Raw genomic sequence first — 20,002 nt, 5'->3', positions numbered from 1 at the left:
AAAATTTCACATATTTTTCATGAGGGCAATGATCTAGCCAATGAATTGGCTAAGAAGGCAGTGAGGTAGTATGTTGGGGTCTAGTTAGTTGTGGAGTGTTGTTTGTTGGTCTAATCACATATTATGTTATAGTGGTCAGCCATGTCAGGGTGGTGATGACTGGACAAAGGGGGTTGGATCTGCTAATTCTGATGACATGATGAAGTCTTGTACATCCTTCTCCCTACCACCAATGCTTTTATCACAATGATCCCAGATCAATTAATTCCTTCTTGTCTTGATTGTGCAGGTTCTTATGTTCCTGACATGGGTAGTTGGCTAGTAATGTGGCACACAATGCATCTAAGCTGGTTGATCCTCTGGCCAACTCAACACTTGGATATTTGGCAAGCTCCATTAGTGATTGATAATTGATTGTCCTTAGGCCAAAGAACTTTCCATTTATGACTGAGGTTAGATGGGATGTAATGGGGGAGTCGAATATTAATTATGAATGAGGGAATTTTATGAGATAACTATGTGTAAGATTAATGCATATTGTTTCCTTGAGCTTTTAGTGACATATTGATGAGTTGCTAATCTTGAAGTCTATTAGAGTACAGAGAGAGACAACTATGGATACCCCTCTGCATTTGGTGTGTAAGAAGAGATAAATTTCATTCTTATAGGAAGTTTCTGGCAAAATATTAAGGAGGATTTTCAAACTATACCATGGCCTAATTAGACATTCTATTAGGGTGGTGCTTAGAGATGAGTTTCTGAGGGAAAATCATAGGCATAAGGTGAATATTGGTGTTTCGACCATGTTTCTAGCTACATTATTAGTTCCCGTCAGGGCAGGATACTAATGCATTCATTGAATTCTATTGTTTTATTAATCTCACCAATCAACACTTGAAGTTAAAAAATTTCAACCAAAAATCTATAGTTGGTATTTATTTATTATTTTACATAATTATAAAGCTATCATTTTTCTTAATTTTCATTGGTTAGGGTAAGTAACAAATATAATTTTCCTTTATCTAAAATAGAATATTTATCCCTATTAAATGCATATCAAGTTTTTACGGTACGTCATTGTTGAATTTAATTAAGGGTAGTAAATATTGATGTAACTATTTCACAAAGCCCTCTTATTCCACCTCACACCTTTTAGAGGACCCTCCTATAATACAATTTTCTTAAATATTGCTTTAGCCGTATTCTAATTCAATCATTAGTAATGAATATTTATATTTAAATGTTTAAACAATAATAATAAAAAAAAATTTATGTATGCTTGATACAAATTGCATTTGCCTTTCAAAAATAAATGATTCCTTATAAGGAAATCATATAAACCTAACTCTAGAAGGTAGGTATTTAAGTGAAAAAAATAGAATAGTGACACATCATACATTCTAAGAGTGTTCATTTCGTAATGAATATATTAATCTAATATCTTGGTTGATGTTGGGGTAATTTTTTATTTTAAATGTATAATGCTATTTAATAAATAATAATATAGACACACTTCATTAAAAATATATATCTAATATCTAATTTTTTATTTTAGTTTTTGGTTGAAAAGATCAATACTAAATCATTTATTTTGAAAATTTAAATGATGTTTCTTAATCAATATAAAAATATTTTAATTCATATATTTAATTGGTTAGTTTATTTAAATATTATATAGTATAAAAGATTAAATTAGAAACTTTAATCTACAAAGTCATTTCTACTTAGTACAATTCTAAGTGGTGAATTTTGATCTCGTTGGTATGATCTACATTACATATTTAATCATATAAAGTTATATTTAAAATAAAAAATAAAAAACATGTATTCAGAATTCTAAAATTCTTATAATTCTAATAATAATAACTAATACTTATAATCTATTGACACTTAATAAAACTAAAAAAATGAAAAATAGAAATAATTACATTATGTTGAATTGACTCAACAAATTTTTTATTTCCAATTTTTAAATTTTTACACTTTATTATTTAATGAGTTTAGATTTGTTTATTTGTCTAGATTCTTTTCTTGGTTATTTTTCCATTTTAATTTTAGTAGTCAAAATTATGAACTAATAATAGAACAATTTTACATTATTTCTTTTTATTTTTTATCATCTTAATTTTTTTAATGTAAATATCTATAATGCCAAATATAAATATTTATTTATTTTTTGCAAATTTTAAAAGAATTAAGAATTTAATTTTTAAAACTTTAATAAGTTTTATTTTATAAGTTTTAAATTTTCAACTTTTACATAGTCTTACCCAAAAATGTTGAGTTATATCAATATATAAAGTTATAAACTATTATTCAAGACAACAACTGAATGTGTATAATTTTGATATTCTTTACTTTTTCTTCATTACTTTCATTCATGTCCACTCATTACTCATTTTTTCATTTTTCCTATTCATAAGGTATTTTAACTATCTAAAATTTATTTTATTTGATGTTCACATATAGTTATGTGCCCTCTTTCTTATAGTTAATCTATTGAATGATGTAAATATAAACTATATTATGATATTTTATAATTTATTTTTTAGTACAATTAAATTTATTATATGTTAAGCTATTATATATATATATATATATTTGTATTAATATTTTTTTTATATTAATTAAATTAGAACAAATAATAAAATAGTAATTACAAAATATATTATAATAAATGTACATTAAATTTTTATTTAATAAAATCATACAATTTAATAAATATATTAATAATAGTACAACTTGAGTTGGTCTAGTGGTGGAGAACTTGTGCTCTTGAAAGAGAGGTCATAAGTTCAAATCCCAGAAGGGGGTAGGGTATGTACACATTATCGGCTTCGGCCCATTACCTATCAAAAAATTAAATATATATATATAATAAATCTAAAATTATTTATTCTTTTATTTCTTAACACATGTCTTGATAATATGTGTTATATGCTTATACATTCGATTCTAGGCTGTAGATAGTTTGAAATTTTATGCTATAGGGTGTATTATTTTACAATATCACCTTCATGTATTGGGGATCATGTGGAGGGGGTACATTGGAAACCATCAACTCTCTTGATTTTTTGGCCACGACTATCATGGCCCTGGTTCGTTCCATATTCCTATTGTAGTAGTAGGCAATTTTGATAGAAAACCTTATTCTGAGAACATTAAAGGGCTCTGGTTTCAGGTGGAGCTGATGTAGGCGACTAACTTCCTCTCTTAGTTTTACATGGTTAAATGGTATCCTAACTTTGAGTTTGTAGGATAGTATTGCTCTGTGTTTGCAGCATGCAGGATCCAGTTCGCTCAACCCCGCTCGGTCAACACTCGAAAAACTCCTTGATCTCTTTGTTTGCCCTCCCCATACGAAGGCTTCACCTATTACTCAGATCCATTATATAAAAGTCATGGTTAAAATATCTACAGCATGATGTATTTCTCAAATTATTATTGTAACCTCTTAAGTAGTTAGATTTCTGGCTAACAAGGACTTTTAAATTATTCCAGGATTTTTTCCTTGGGCAAGACCAAAGGTTTTCTTCATTCGGTTCTTTCCTACCGGTGCCCACACTGAACCGAATTTGTACATTTATGCAATTATTTTTCAATTAATAAATTTTTTGGCCTCAACCCATTATCGATAAAAAATAATAATAATAATAAAAAAATATGTGTTATATGCATTTTAATTATGATCATGATAATTAAAAGACTTTGATTGACAAACTTATTATGTAATAATTTATATTGTATCTAATCTCCATACATTTGTATCCTTCGATCTATCACACATATAAGTTACAAAAATCTATTCTATCTATTACTCTCTATCTTCATCTCTACTTTCATCTATCTCTAACTATTGGCAAGAACATGATGCATAGCGTCCCTTGTTGGATGCTGGTGAGATGAAGGTGACGATGAAGACTATGCATAAGAAGTTTATTTGGAGTAATTTTTGAGCTGAATTGGACGATGTTTTGGTGAATGTGAACCTAGAGCATGGGGTCTTTCTGCTAAAGGATTACCATGTCCTTTGATGGTGTGCGAGGGAGCTAGAAAAAAATCCACTTATTCTCTCCCCAAACCCTTTCATTATCCCAAAGAGGAAGCTTGTTGTTGATGGGAGCATGTTATTTCTAAAAATGATGTTGGGGCTAGTTCTAGAAGGGATTGTTGGCTGGCTAGAAAACCATCTCAAGGAAGAGGGTTTGATGGGCTTTGGTGAGGATGAAGATGAGTTTAGTGTGGACATCATAGAAATAGATGGTGGGTTTGGCACTACAAAGAATGGCTTGGATTCTACAACGGCTTTGGAGGAACATGTCAATTGTGGCCCAAAGTGCATGGTTAAGGTTTGATTGGGCGTTGTGAAATGAGGGCATCCTAGCAAGTGATGTTAGGGGGCCAGTCTGGTATGGTTAGGATATATATTTAGATAATATCTAAATATTATGTTTTACTGTATAGGAAATGGTGTTTGTTGGTCTGCTCCATTTCATTCTTTGGAGCTTGGGGGGTAAATGAACCATCTATTAAAGGGTGTTATTTTGGTATTGGTTATGTTATTGGGTAAATAGTATACTCTTTGGTCTAGCGAAAGACATATGTTACAATAAGCAAATGTAAAAAACTGTTATTTTTAATACAAATGAGTGTAGTCCCTTAGTTGTTATTAGCTTATTAAAAAAACAACGAAATTTTATTGAATTTTATTTTACCAATATAAATGGTTTGCATAGTTTATATTAAAAATTTATTCAATTAGTTTTATAATTTTGGTGGTATATATAATATCTTTCATTTCAATTTATTTTTATATTTAGATAATTTGATGTGATTGTCCACTAACTCTTACTTTATAATACTATGTATTTAAAACAATAATATTAGTGAATCCTTTAATATAAAATATAACTTACAACATTATTTCTTTTAAAAAAATTATTTATATCTTTTTTAGGTATTAAGAGGTAATATACATAATTATTTAATAAAAAATATCATTGGAATTGAGAATGCATGTAGATTGGTAAGTTAATTTTATAAATTCACTAAATCAAAAACCGATAATATTAAATTTATTATCATAGCTCGTTTAATTGCCAACCTTTCCATGTAGTTGATCGCAATCTTCCCACTACTGGACCCTCATCAAATGCTCCAAATATCAAATTAATGGCACATGATATCCTTATCTCTGTTGCATCGAACTTGATTGATGAAATTGCTCTCGAGGAATTCCTGAAAATTCAGGATGTCCCTTCTGTTGATGATATGCCTCTCGCTCTTAATACTTCACCACCCATTTTGGAGTTTAGTCATGCTGATCACCTTGTGGCTAAAGATAATTCATATCAGCCTTTTCAACCTCCCATGCAGCTTGACTTTGATTTTTCTCAACATCTCTCTCTTTCTCAATCAGTCTCTTCATCTCCTTTGTTAACTAAAACACCTAAAAAAAGAGGTTGGAAGCCCAAGATTCTTAAAATCCAAGAAGAGATCACAGTTGGTATCCAGTCTACAATTGTAGACAAGTTTTCACCCCACTCAAGACCGAGAAGAACATGTTGTTCTTCTTGGGTACAATGAGGATCATATCTTAGAATGTTAGAGGTTTGAATGCCTCTCACAAGAGGGGATGGATCAAGTAGCAACTGGATTCCTCCCAAGCAAACATCATTTTATTGCAAGAAACAAAGCTTTTTGATGAAGCCTCTCAAAAGATTTTTAAAAAATGGACTTTATGAGATTTCATACATGTTCCTGCAGTAGGGGCTTCTGGTGGTATTCTGACATTGTGGAATCCCAGGACAATCAAAGCAAAAACCTTGAACCAAGGGACAAATTGGTATCTTATTCTTATTGAAAATTTTGATTTATCCTTTCTTCTCTTTAATATTTATGGTCCAACAACTCCTCATGAGAAACATGCTCTTTGGAATACCTTATCTTATCAAATCCATCAACAGGGAGCTCAGAAAATCATCTTAGGAGGTGATTTTAATGCCATTTTATCTCAAGATGAGAAACAGGGAGGCAACCCTACTGCTTCTAAGGTGATTGATGACTTTAGATCTTTTGTGTATGATAATGCCCTTTCTGACATTTCACCTTCTAATGGTCAATTTACATGGACAAACCGGAGAACTTCCTTTCAAATAGCAAGCAGATTGGACAAGTTTTTCACTTCATATGAATGAATCCTTCAGAAATATACTTTCAACTCTAATATTCTATCGTTCTCTGGATCTGACCATTTTCCTATCTCATTATGCTTGGATAAACATGAAGCTTATCATCATAGACCTTATTTTAAATTTGAAAGAATGTGGTTTCGACACCCACACTTTCATGCTCTGCTTCGTCAATGGTGGGTAAGTGCCTCCTTCTGTAGGGGGAACAAAATGTTTCAACTTTATATGAAAATGCAGTTTGTAAAAGCAAATATCAAAGTCTGGAATAGGGAATTATTAAAAAACATCTTTGCAGAGAAATCAAAGGTAGAGAAGGAATTAAAGGACATCAATGAACTTATCTTTTCTAATGGGATTAATCATGAAACCTTCTCAAGGCATAAGCATTTACAAAGATACTGGGAAGAATTGTGCTCTAGAGAGGAGGAGTATTGGAGACAAAAATCAAGGGAGCTATGGCTAAAAGATGGGGATAAAAGTACTAAGTTCTTTCAGGCATGTGCAAAGATTAAGCAAGTTGCATCTACTATCTTTTTTATAAATGCCTCTTCTTCAGGGATAAAATTAACTAATGAACAAGAAATTAGGGAAGAGGGTGAACTCTTCTTTAAAAATCTTCTTGCTCCTTCTCCTCCTTTTGTTCCTAAGGAGTCCAATGTCAAGGTATTGCTAGATTCCATCCCTTGTCTAATTTCACAGCGTGATAATGATTATCTGATGCAACATTTCTCTCTTTTTGAACTTCAAGAGGTGGTAGTTTTGATGGCTCCTGACAAGACTCTAGGTCCTGACGGTTTCACCATGCTATTCTTTCAAAAGTGTTGGGGTGTTTTAAGTTTTGATCTTTTAATGGTTTTGGAGGAGTCAAGACAAAAAGCTTTTATACTCAAGAACTTCAATTTAACCCATCTTTCTCTTATCCCCAAATCCAACAACCCTCAATCTTTTGCAAACTTTAGGCCTATCTCCTTGTGTAATACAGTTTACAAGATCTTCACAAAAGCTATTTATCTCCGGTTAGAATCTTTGATACCTAAAGTAATATCTCCTCAAAAAGGAGGTTTTGTTCCTAGTAGGGAAACATCAGAAGGTGTGATTGTGGTCCATGAAGCTTTGCACTCAATTAACTCTTCACAGTCCCATGCTTTCATAGCTAAATTAGACATGTTGAAAGCATATGATAAAGTATGTTAGTCTTTTCTTTTGAGAGTGCTTAAAAAGTTTGGCTTTTCGGATAAGTGGTGCAAATGGATACAAAATTGTCTCTCTGGTGCACAATTCTCAGTTATTATTAATGGTAATCCTTCTGGGTTTTTTCGAGCCACTCAAGGAGTTTGATAAGGTGACCCACTATCACCTTTTCTCTTCATTATCATGGCAGAATCTTTTAGCAGATTGGTCAATAAACAGCTGACTCTGGGTCTTTGGAAGGGGGTATGCATCCCTAATACTTCAATTTCCATCACCCCACTAGTACATTCAGAGATGATTTCCGACGACCGATCGTTGGATTTGCGACAAATTTTCATCGGAGTGCCGAAAAAAGTAACCGTCGAAAACTTGTCATCGGATTGTCTGATGATGCCCTACCCGTCAGAAATGCGATAATCCCATGGACTTTGCCGATAGTGGGAATGAATTCTCTTCCGGTTAAAAAAGTCATCAGAATTAGTAGATTTCGTCGCAAAGCCGACAACGATTTGAACTTCACACCGACAGTGATGTTGTTTGTCCGACGCTTGTGTCATCAGTCCATTCGAAGACATTGACGACCGTCCAAATACGAAGTGTCATCGCACATATAGCATCCTTGTCGAATGTTTGTGTGGTTTGAGTCAGAAGTGTGACGACTCAAGAACATTTCACCGGCGAGAACGTTGTATGTCTACCAATTACATCGTCGATCGAAAGCTTGGTATTCATCGTAATTCAGACGATGATAATTTTTATCAAAAAAAATTATTATTATCCAGTCATTGATATGTACATCGAATGATATTCTATCCCCACCACCTACCAGTAGGGGCATAGGTTTGAGGCTAATATGAGGTGCATGGTTTCAAGTTAATATGATCAGGTGCACAATGGTTGAGATGGTCCAACTCCCTAGTCTCACTCTATGACTAAGCTCATGCCATATCTAAATCAAAGACATCTCAAATACATCGTCGGTAGAAAGCTACAAAATGCCATTTTCATACATAAGCAAGACATACACAATTGGGCAGAATCACCAAGAGAACGATAAAAAGTGTGTTTGAGATCATTGTCCTAATTGTGGTGTGGTCACGAAGTGATCACCATAAATTTGTCAACCTTTATTTATGGTGATCTCTTCATGACCACACCACAATTGGGACAATGATCTCAAACACACTTTTTACTGCTCTCTTGGTGATTGTGCCCAATTGTGTATGTCTTGCTTATGTATGAAAATGGCATTTTGCAGCTTTCCACCGACAATGTATTTGAGATGTCTTTGATTTAGATATGGCATGAGCTTAGTCGTAGAGTGAGACTAGGGAGTTGGACCATCTCAACCATGGTGTGCCTGCATATGTATATAGTTTTGTGTATTCATTAAAGATTTTCATTTAATTTTGATCATTTTGGTTAGCAAATTAGGGGTGCACTTTACATTCTTGTTTTTTTCCAATTCACTTACTTGAGCTCTATTTCTTTCTTCAGATTTGGGGTCTAGAGCTCCTCCCTAAGCAGAGATTGTTGGTTTAATTTGTCTCCCCTTCTTTGGTTGGAGAGTTTCTTTCTATCTCTGGTAGTTTGCCCTCAGAGTTCAACTTCTCTATTGGTCGGACTGCTATTTTCCCTATCTTCTTCTCCAAGTGCTCCTCCTCTTGTTTCCAAAATTTTTCCTTTGCCTTCTACTCAATGACCCTTGGTTGTGCCTTCATGCCCTCTTAATGTCTTCACTGGGTTCCTATTTCCACAAGGACATTTCCTCCCCCAAAACTATTTATTTTTGAAATGGGGGCACCTTTAGAATACAGGGACTTGGATGGGACGTCCCCCTGCCGCCCTAGTGCAATCCAATGCCATCATCTTTGAGACATCTCTAGGACATCCTTGAGACGTTTGAGGGATTTCCAAGAGCCTCCTAACCATCCCAACAACCCATAAGTGATTTTAAAAAAATCAGAACTTTTTTTCAAACTCCATGCCCAAGGTCAAACCGTCATAGCCTATGGGCCCCACCCAAACCTCACCAACTTTATAAAACTGCCTCCTATTTTTGTTTCAACTCACAAAAACAAAGAGAAAGAAGCTGACAACTGTGAATGTGAGAGTGAGAGTTACAGGTGCCAGGTGAAAAAGTGAGGGTGCAGAGCAAGAGGGTTGAGAAGTAAGAAGAGAAGTGATGCTAAGTTGCCAATTTGTAATGGTCTACCCCTGTTTTGAAACCAATTTCTTTTGCACCTTTTCAACTATGCTTCTTGACAAACAGTTTACTTGAATTCTCTACTGCTAATTTTCAGTTTGTCTTTCTTGATTTTGTGAATGCCAATGTTTGTTTGCTGATACTTTTGAGATGGCATTTTGGCAAACACAATGCATTCACTGAAAGGGTTTCAATTTGGAATTGATAGTGCATATATCACTTTATAATAATAAGGATTTGCATTCACTGAAATGATTTTAATCAACTAAAGAGAAATATTCATGACTTACAAGTAATAAAAAAACCTACAAGGATGAGGCATATTCATTACTTACAAGTAATAAAAAAACTTACAAGGATGAGGCATATTCATAACTTTTGCAGTCCCACCTTGGATATCAACACTAGAAGCAACTCATATTGTTCATGTATAGACAAGACAATATGGGAGTTCATTATACCCAACAACTTGTGTTGTTGTTATTCGTGTTGGCTCTGTTGGACCTTGCAATTAAGATTCAATATACATTATTCAATAAGATTAACTGTGCAACATAATGAAATATTAAAAAGTGTGTTATCTTGTTGAGCTTTGCTTGGTTTTGAGAATAGTTTAATATTCTCTACTTAGCAGGGCATACTACGTGAAGGTGGAAGCTCATTTGGCCTCCCCCCCTAACATCACTCTAAATTCCTCGTTAACATCTTATAACTTTCATTCATTCATTATTTCTACCATTAATAAAATATAGCATTCATTCATTAATATCACATAATGTTTATTAACACATAACATTGATTAACATTAATTAACACGCAACATTCATCAGTATTAATTAACACATATCATCCATAACCATTAATTAGCACATAATTACATTCACTAACACATAAAAATTAGTCATTATCAAATAAGTTAGATTACAATCATTTCTTTATTTGTTTTTTCTTTGAAGCTATGAAACGACTAAGTGGAACATCAGTTTCTTCATCATTTCCCCCCTCTGCAGATATTCTGCCAACTGCTCGTGATCTCGATGTATGCCTAGTCCTATACTGAGGACAAGGACACTGAAGCGAAGGGGGGTCCTCTGCAATAACAAAGAAATGGGTTAAATTCAAAAAAAAAAATATTATTGTTACAAGTATTTCATTAATTTAGAGAGCATAATTGTTGTGCTCTTTACCTAATGGGGCCACATCATTTTGTGTAGCCTCAACGTCGACATGTTGAACACCCTCTAGATCATTTGGAGTTGAAATACTAAAGGTTTCATTAATGCTTAACACCAATTGCAATTATATTTGTTTAAAAAAATAACAGTGGTCCTCTTTACCTGAGTGGGGAACATCACATTCTTGATGTTGTGTACCCAGATCATGCTCCACTTTCTCACCACCGACTACATGCTCTAAAATATTAACAAAAAAGGTTACATTAATTACTACTCTAATTACAAATTAAGATGTTTAATTGTATTAATAGCTAAATAAATAAATTTGAATAGCAAATGAATACCTCCACTACTGGGATGCACATCCGAACCTTCATGTGCAGGTGGTGTTTCACGATTAGTAGGCTGCATTCCAATAACATGCACATTGTTATCATTGCTTGCTTATTTAAAACAAATATAGTCACTTTATGTTGGAACTCAACATCAATTAGATTATTGGTAAAGTATTCAATTTGAAACAACTTCCATTTAGCATATTTACTTGTGTGACGGATGCACTCGAATGTTGTGTATGCCCACTCAATTCTCGTAGCCAATCAGCCACAGCTGAATAGCCTTGCTGGTAGGCAATTCTCTTGTCATCTTCTGTGGGTGCTCTATTGAATTCAGAGCCCTGCATTTTTGCTTGGTACCGTGAATTTTGCTTGCATTGTTTGATAAAAAAAAAACGTTTGCAATTTATTAATATTTTGATGCAATATTTCGTTTACATGAGATACTTACAATTTGTGCAGCAAGTTTCATGTAACCACCAGAGCCGAGTTTGTGTTGCTCGTTCTTTTCTTGCCTTGCCCTGGTTGCCTTTGACATGTCACTCGCTCTATAAAAAGTTTGAAATATGTTAGATTATATAAATATAAAGAGTAATTAATTAGTACATAATTACATTCTTAATAGTATCTCGTACCTTCTTCTGGCGTCTAGTGGTGTATTTCCTTTTTTCCTTTCAATTCTCTCCTTGGCATCCAAAATCAGGTCCTTCCACTCCCTCTCTGGAATCATGGGGGGATGCTCGTACTTTAGGTTCCTCTCCAAATGGGTCCTGTATTGGTCCCTCACATACTTTAGATATGTGCCAGCTTTTTCAAGGAGCTTGGTTTTGTCAAAGGTGTCATTTCCAAACCACTCAACCATTTGGTTTGTCAATTCATCTTTTAACCTTTTTTCTTGGTCATTCCACCTTTTAAAGAAAAAACAAACCTATTAGACTCAAAAATGAACTGAAGCTACATTTATTACAAATCAAGAAATGAATCAAAGGAAAACTATTCTAGCAATGATATGAAATCAAAATAGTGGATTAGGGTTGGTTCACATATGATGTACCACCTTTTACGTATGGTGGGCCCAAATATCTGCAATGCAATGTCACTAAGATGTTTATAGAAAATATCATTGTCTGCAAAAAATTCATGGGATCATTAGTCCAAAACGAGTGATCATAAAGTAAATTATAATTAGAGTATATATAATAATAATTTTAAAGTACCTGGAACCTTTTGTATCTGTAAGGGAATCATTTCTTCGTCGCTCACCACTAATGTGGCCTGCAACGTTCTCGTACTAGCAATACGAGAAGATCCAGGAAATGATGGTATGTTATCAGCAGTAGTCGCCTCTGGGCACATCCTCATGTGCATCTCCTCCTACAAAAAATGAATCCACTATGAAATGGCATTAGAATTCAAGAAAGAATGCTTGAAGGGAAATAAACACATGACAGAAGATAGAGCAAAAGAGGGATCTACCAATAGTGGGCGGGCCAATATGACGTGCACTAGAGGATGTCTGCATGCTACGTGTTGCCGACATTGCAGTCGACAATACAGGTGAGGGTAACCTCTGATGAGGCGGCGACGACATTTGCACAGTAACATTGACAACACCTAAAGAATAATACATTAAATATATCAAACATTATATATATGAAAAGTGTTAGAATTATAAACAACGATGAACCTTTATTTTGAAAATTGACAGTATCAATTATGATGTGTTTTGGGTACTCAGAGTGATAAGCCAAGCAAGTGATAATACAAGAAAATCCTCATCACATGAAGATCCTGCAACACCCTGATCATGGGAACGACTTTGATGAGGGCGGATAAATTGTTGTAAAAACAATACGTACATATTTTAGTTAATGACATAAAGAGAATAAAATATAAACCATTATTGAACTTTTGTTATAATTAAAGCTTTCATTGTTGCTTACTTGCAATTTTTTTGCTGTCCAAAGCAATAATACCACCCTCTCTCGTATCTCATCAGTAATAGGATGCACGGCTGCCAAAACAACAATCTCTTTTCTAATTTTTCTAAGAGGCATTTTAAAGAATTTCATAAGGTGTGTGGGATCTTCAGGGTCATCATCGCTTAACCCTAATGATTCCACATCCCTAGAAAGGTGCTCAGGTACTGCAACTCCCTTTCCCTTTCCCCGAACATCCATCTATGTCAAGAATATCATTAACAATTACAAAATTAGTATAAATCACTAAAACAAAGAACATAATAATGTAACAATTTTCTTCTATCTAATTTGTACAATTACAATGAGGTTTACCTACTCGGTAGAAGTGTCGCAAGTTACATCCCTGTTTGCGATATGTGATGGATCCATGTCGGCCTGTGACAAAGAAAAAATATAAAAAATGTTAGCGAAATTAAACCAATAGACTTAGCAAAAAAACTTCATAATAAAATGGTATATTGGATTCATTAATTGGAGGTTGGTTAATTTAAATGGTATATAGTACGTACCACCCCCATGATATTAACTTTGTTTGTATCTATACGATTCAAACTGTAATTGATTAGAAGCTCTTCGCCTACACTTATTGATTTTATCGTACATACAAATACACGATTTCCCTCACGCGCCTCAAATATATGCAATTGGGTTATTTATTAGTTGACCCAGGTCGCATACTAGTTATAAGACCTGCAATATTCCCTGTTGCTTTTGGCCGACCATCAATGTATACAGCCACTCATTTACTTTGATCATTATCTTTCTGTTGTATATAATTTGCTGACAGTGCATACCTACACATACTTTTTTTATATTTAACAATCTGCATCCAATTATTGTAATTGTAACAAGGTCCAACAAACTCCATTAATTCAACAACTCTACTGTAACAAACCTTTATGTGGTCTATGGAAAATAAGCCTAAACCATGTAATGACGAAGGTGCTATGCGATATATCCTATCGTTAACACAAAAATCGATGTTTATTGGAGGAAGTTCCTTGGGCACCCATTGTTTCTGTAGATGTTTGTACCTCAGTGGCACCTCAATGTCGCCTTTGGTCTCATCATCATAAGAACATGACCCCCCTTGAGCAAGGAAAAATTTTATGCGTTTATTGAATTTTCTTCTAATCTTTTGACCTCTTGCTGATCTCCCTATTATAGACCTACTACATGTGACTTTCATTTTCTATTCCTGCATTTTCCTCACTCGACGAAGATAGATCTGACAAATACCTATTTGGGGGTACCTGCACTCCATGAAATGAGAGAGTTAATTGGTAATGAGAGAGAAATTTTACAAATGAGGGTAATGTTGATGAAGAAGTCAACCCTAAAGCTGATTTTGGGATGAAAATTGGAATAAGTCCAACCGGGGCCTCAAGTGTTGATATCTGTATTAGATTTGCTGCTAATGTTGAGGTTTGAAAAATTGAGGAAGTTTGTTTTCCAAGTAATTTTAAAAAATAAACTGTTTCTATAGGGTGTATTGACTAGTTATACCTGTCCATCGATGAGACTGTGCAGGATCCTCGTCAAAGGGGTTCAGGGTCCTCTACAATGTAATTCAATTATCTTATGTTAGCTAAAAATTACATAGTACACAACATGAACAACATGAACTTTGTACACAAAAAGAGTATTAAATAATAAAAAGATGTTGTCATCAAAATCATTGTAAATTTTTTAATTCCTTACCTTTACTTTATGTAGACTATGCAGGATCCTCAACTAAATGGTTGACGATGTCTGTAGTCAACAACTTGTTCCCACCAAGGGTGACAACATCACACAAGGACTATACCTAAAATCAACACCATCAATTGAGCATCATAAGCATTACTACATTTGTAAGTTGATAAACAATAAATACATGCATATCATAAGCATCAGAAGCATCACATGATGCGTCATCATATATGTAATTGAGCATCACAATTAGCATCACATATCATGTGTCATCATAAACATGTAATCCATCACATATGTATCATAAATCACCATCCATAACATAGGTAATAAACAATCCACGTTCTATAAATAAACAAAGTTCAAAAAATGTCACACGCATCATCATAAACATGTGATCCATCACATAGCTAATAAACAATCCAATTTCCATAAATAAACACAGTTTAAAAAATGTCACATAAATAGTCACTCTATAGTCACTCTCCTTATCTCCATCTCCATATTAAAAGGTGCATCATGAATTAATTATGTAATGGCATTAGAATTCAAAAAATAATGAATTAATTATGTAAAAAAAATTCTATCAAGAAGTCAATATTAAATAGATAATATACTAATCGCATACCTCATACATTTCATTCTTCATCATCATGAACATCAAGGTCATCATCACCATCATCATCATCAACGTCTTCTTCTTCTTCTTCTTCTTCTTCTTCTTCTTCTTCTTCTTCTTCTTCTTCTTCTTCTTCTTCTTCTTCTGTCGATCGTGATCATCATCCACTTCATCTTCTACTTCTTCGGTATCTTCTTCTTCCATCACATTATACTTTATCGGCCTTCCTCTTGGATCATGTCAATGACCAACCCGGTTTATGTGGAACCTCTGAGTAAAATACTTGCTCACATTGGCTTGGAAGAACATAGGGCTCATCCCCAACTAGTTCAAATGACCTTGTATTTAGCATTATAAAACCATTATCATGTTCAATAATAGTTCTATCAGGATCATTTTTATTCAATTGTAGCCTGTACCATTTGACAACGAACAAAACTAATTTGAAGGAATTAAAGTCACACTCAAGTATATCATCTAAAATTCCATAGTATCGATTTTGAGACTATTGAGGATGCATGTCATTTCTCGATGAAATATTTGTCACCTCAAAGACTGTAGTGATGCTAGAATCACAAGTTTTCTTCATGTCATCCAACTTTTTTATGCAAAATTTATGACCATTGCAGCACATAGCGTTGTGGTGTTTGACCTGCGATATGGAAAACATGTAAAATTTATTCCATTGTGAGTTGATAAATATATGGGTGATTAATAAATTTATACGTACCTGTTTACCTCTTAAACCATGTGCTAAATCAATTTCCCTTTGCGTAACATTGGAATCTCCATTACGATGTGCTTCTTTAACCAATGAAGCCACACCTTCCCATGTTAATGTGCATCCAGAGTGTTGACAATGTTCAATCCATACAGTTGTCATCCAATCAAGATTGTTTGCAATATACAAATGTAGTGCATCCCACTCTCGACCAACTGTACAAAAAATAAATAGAAGTCTTACAATCAATTTATTTTGAAGATTAAGAATTAATTAAATATAATAACATCTTATAATTACCTCTCACTTTCCTCAATCTACCTTTCCCCGTCAAGTACTCCCCTTCGAATTTGTTAATGGTGTTGGGATCCCAAATGCGATCCACGTGGATCTTTGCTGCAAACTTAGGAAGATATTCAGAAATGTACACCATAGTCTGGTATACCATATATCCCTCCACCATAGAACCCTCAGGATGTGCTCTTTTTCGAACCATAGCCTTCAAAAATTTTAAGTGCCTCTCAACCATCCACATTGACCTAGTGTGTACAGGTCCACACAATTCAATCTCCTCAACTTGGTTTATGAGGTAGTGTTCTTGTGCATTGAAAAAAGCTGGAGTTAGACACTTTTGCATTTCACACATTAAATGAGGAATTTTTCTCTTCCAATATTTTATATTGTCTTTATGGATTTCTTTGCATGACAACCACCTACAAGGTATTCAAGACGCAAAAAAATATATTACATAACAAGTAAAACAAATCGCAAATATAATATCTATACAACAAACTAAACAAATATCACTACTTACCTCATGTATTTTCCAAGATCATATATGACTTGCTTGACATTATTGTCGAAGTCGTCTGGGAGAGATAGAGGTAGAACGTACTGCAACAATTATAAAATTATCTTTTCATTTTTTTGTAACATAATGAAAAGTACACATACGCGTAGTACTTTATAGTCCCTTAGGAAGGTGGTCATTTATGCCTTCACGACCTTCATGATCATCAATCACATCATCATTAAACAAAAAAAAATAGAAAAGATGTTTATGACAAACCAATAGTTGGCCTTATGTTAGAACTCGTAACGGAGAAGTTTAACTCCAAAAAGATTACATAAACACAATAGAGATACTGAGGGAGACTTAATTGGATGTAGCATGTCGCACCAGAGTTGTTAGAGTATTCTAAGCTAGTACATAATGTTTCCTAAAGCCACATTAGTATTTTACCCAGATCATTATCTACCAAAACTAACTATAGTAATCCTTTTGAGGATTCATTTCATGGTGCTAGATCTTCATTTAGTTCCACTTCTTGTTGGAGAAAAGAACAATTATTTCTTGAGGTAGATGAATATCCCATCAACAAAGGACAAGACCCTTTCTAGAATATAACAAATTCTACTCCAACAAAAGATCATGGGGGTTTCACTAGAGATATTGAATAAGAGATAGACTTCTACTGCTGCATTAAAAGCATTGGCATGTTCTTCACTTATTGATGTAAACTCTTTGTGATGCCACCACAACCAACAAAGGTGTAAGAAGTTGTTTGCAATGCATGGATTTTTAGGATTATCCTTTGAGAAAACATAATTAAAGTATGGAAGTAAGATTTGCCAGCTCTTGAGGGAATCTTGATGAAAAATAACTATAAAATATTTGGGCGAGCTTATATGAAAAAAATCATGCTTCTTGATGGGTTTATGTACATAAATAAGCACGAATTAAGTGGTAAAGGGGCTTCTGGAAACAAGAGGGACAGAGAGGCAGTGGAAGTGAAAACTTCTGGTGTTGTGTCTGCTCCATCTCAGAATGGGAATGGCGAAGGTACTGTAAGAGGAGCTGAGAAGGGTGTTGGAAGAAGTGGGGGTGTTTACATTCCCCCATTTAAGCTAGCTCAAATGATGAAAGATGTGGAAGATAAGAGCAGTGTGGAATACCAGTGCATGACATGGGATGCCCTTCGGAAGAGTATCAATGGGTTAGTAAACAAGGTAAATGCATCTAACATCAAGAACATTATTCCAGAGTTGTTTGTAGAGAATCTCATCCACGGGAGGGGTCTATTTTGTAGGTCTTGTATGAAATCCCAAACGGCATCCCCTGGATTTACAGATGTTTTTTCTGCGTTGGTTGCTCTGGTAAATACAAAATTTCCTGAAGTTAGCAATCTACTTTTGCAAAGAATTATTTTGCATCTTAAGAGGGCATACAAACACAATGACAAGCACATGTTGATAGCAGTAGCCAAATTCATAGCTCATTTAGTGAATCAACAAGTTGCACATGAGATCATTGCCTTGGAACTTCTCACCCTTTTACTAGAGAACCCCACAGATGACAGTGTAGAAGTTGTTGTTGGGTTCGTGAAAGAATGTGGTTCTTTGTTGCAAGACCTTTCACCCAAAGGTCTCTATGGGATTTTTGAAAGATTTAGAGGTATTCTCCATGAGGGGGAAGTTGACAAACGAGTACAATTTTTAATTTAAGGCCTTTTTGCAATTCGCAAAGCTAAGTTTGAGGGTCATCCAACTGTGCGTCCAGAATTGGACCTTGTAGAGCAAGAAGATTAGTTAACACATGAAGTTTTCCTAGAAGATGAACTTGATCAAGAAGCTGGTTTGGATGTTTTCAAGCCAGATCCTGATTTCTTAGAGCATGAGGCAACCTATGAAAAACTGAAGAAAGATATCCTTGGAGATGCTTCTTTAGATGAAGCAGAAGGGGAGAATGATTCAGGTGATGATTCAGATGATGATGATGATGATGATGAAGAGGAAGGTGAGGAAGCACTGAGAATATAGGATGAGACAGAGACAAACTTGGTCAATTTAAGACGTACAATTTATTTGACAATCATGTCAAGTGTTGATTTTGAGGAAGCTGGTCATAAGCTACTAAAGATGAAGCTTGAACCTGGTCAAGAGATGGAATTATGCATCATGCTGTTAGAATGTTGCAGTCAAGAGAGAACATACCTTCGTTATTATGGTTTTCTTGGGCAAAGATTCTGTATGATCAATAAAATTTATCAAGAATTTTTTGATAAGTGTTTTGTACAACAATATTCTATGATACGCAGACTGGAAACAAATAAACTACGTAATGTTGCAAAGTTTTTTGCCCACTTACTTGGAACAGATGCTCTTCCATGGCATTTTCTTGCTTATATACATCTGACAGAGGAAGATACTACTTCCTCTTCTCGTATTTTTATAAAGATTTTTTTCCAGGAGCTGGAAGAGCAGCTTGGTATATTGTTGCTTAATGAAAGGTTGAACGATCCAACAATGCAGGAGTCTTTTGATTCAATTTTTCCAAAGGTCAATCCCAAAAATTCATGGTTTTCTATCAATTTCTTTACTTCTATTGCTCTTGGTGGTATCACTAAGATTTTACATGAGTATTTGAAGAATATGCCAAGGCTTATAATGCAGCAACAAAAGTCTATTCCTGAGTCAGATGAATCTACCTCTAATGATGATTCTTCTAGTTCATTAGGTTTGTCAGATTCTGATACATCAGACTTAGATTCTGAGAGTGAAACTGACAGTGAGAGCAGTAAGGAGTCACCAAGAAAGAAAAATAATTCAAAGCTTGAAAATGAGTATGAAAAAACAAGAAGAAATAAAAGGGCGAGGGAATTTGACTCGGAGGATGGAAGTGACAGTAAAAAAATCAGAAGGAAAAAGAAAAGGAATTAAAAATCTTTCTAGTCAGTTATTCAAGGCTCCAGTAGACACCATTTTCCTGGACTGTGACAAACAAAAGAATCACTCCCAAGTGCTTTGGTTTTATAACAGATGATTATAAGATGCTACAATGTTGTCTTATGTATTTTAATAGCCACAGGTTTTAGAGTTCTGTACTTGAC

At 34.2% G+C, this 20,002-nt stretch overlaps 1 pseudogene; it reads left to right on the top strand.

Moving 5' to 3' along the window:
- Positions 1 to 17,987: 17,987 nt before the first annotated feature.
- Positions 17,988 to 19,730, top strand: LOC131046171 (uncharacterized; annotated as a pseudogene).
- Positions 19,731 to 20,002: the final 272 nt, after the last annotated feature.

This window comes from Cryptomeria japonica, chromosome 2 (assembly GCF_030272615.1).
Source record: "Cryptomeria japonica chromosome 2, Sugi_1.0, whole genome shotgun sequence".
Classification (NCBI taxonomy): Eukaryota; Viridiplantae; Streptophyta; class Pinopsida; order Cupressales; family Cupressaceae; genus Cryptomeria; species Cryptomeria japonica.
This window is presented reverse-complemented; position numbering and strand designations above follow the sequence as displayed.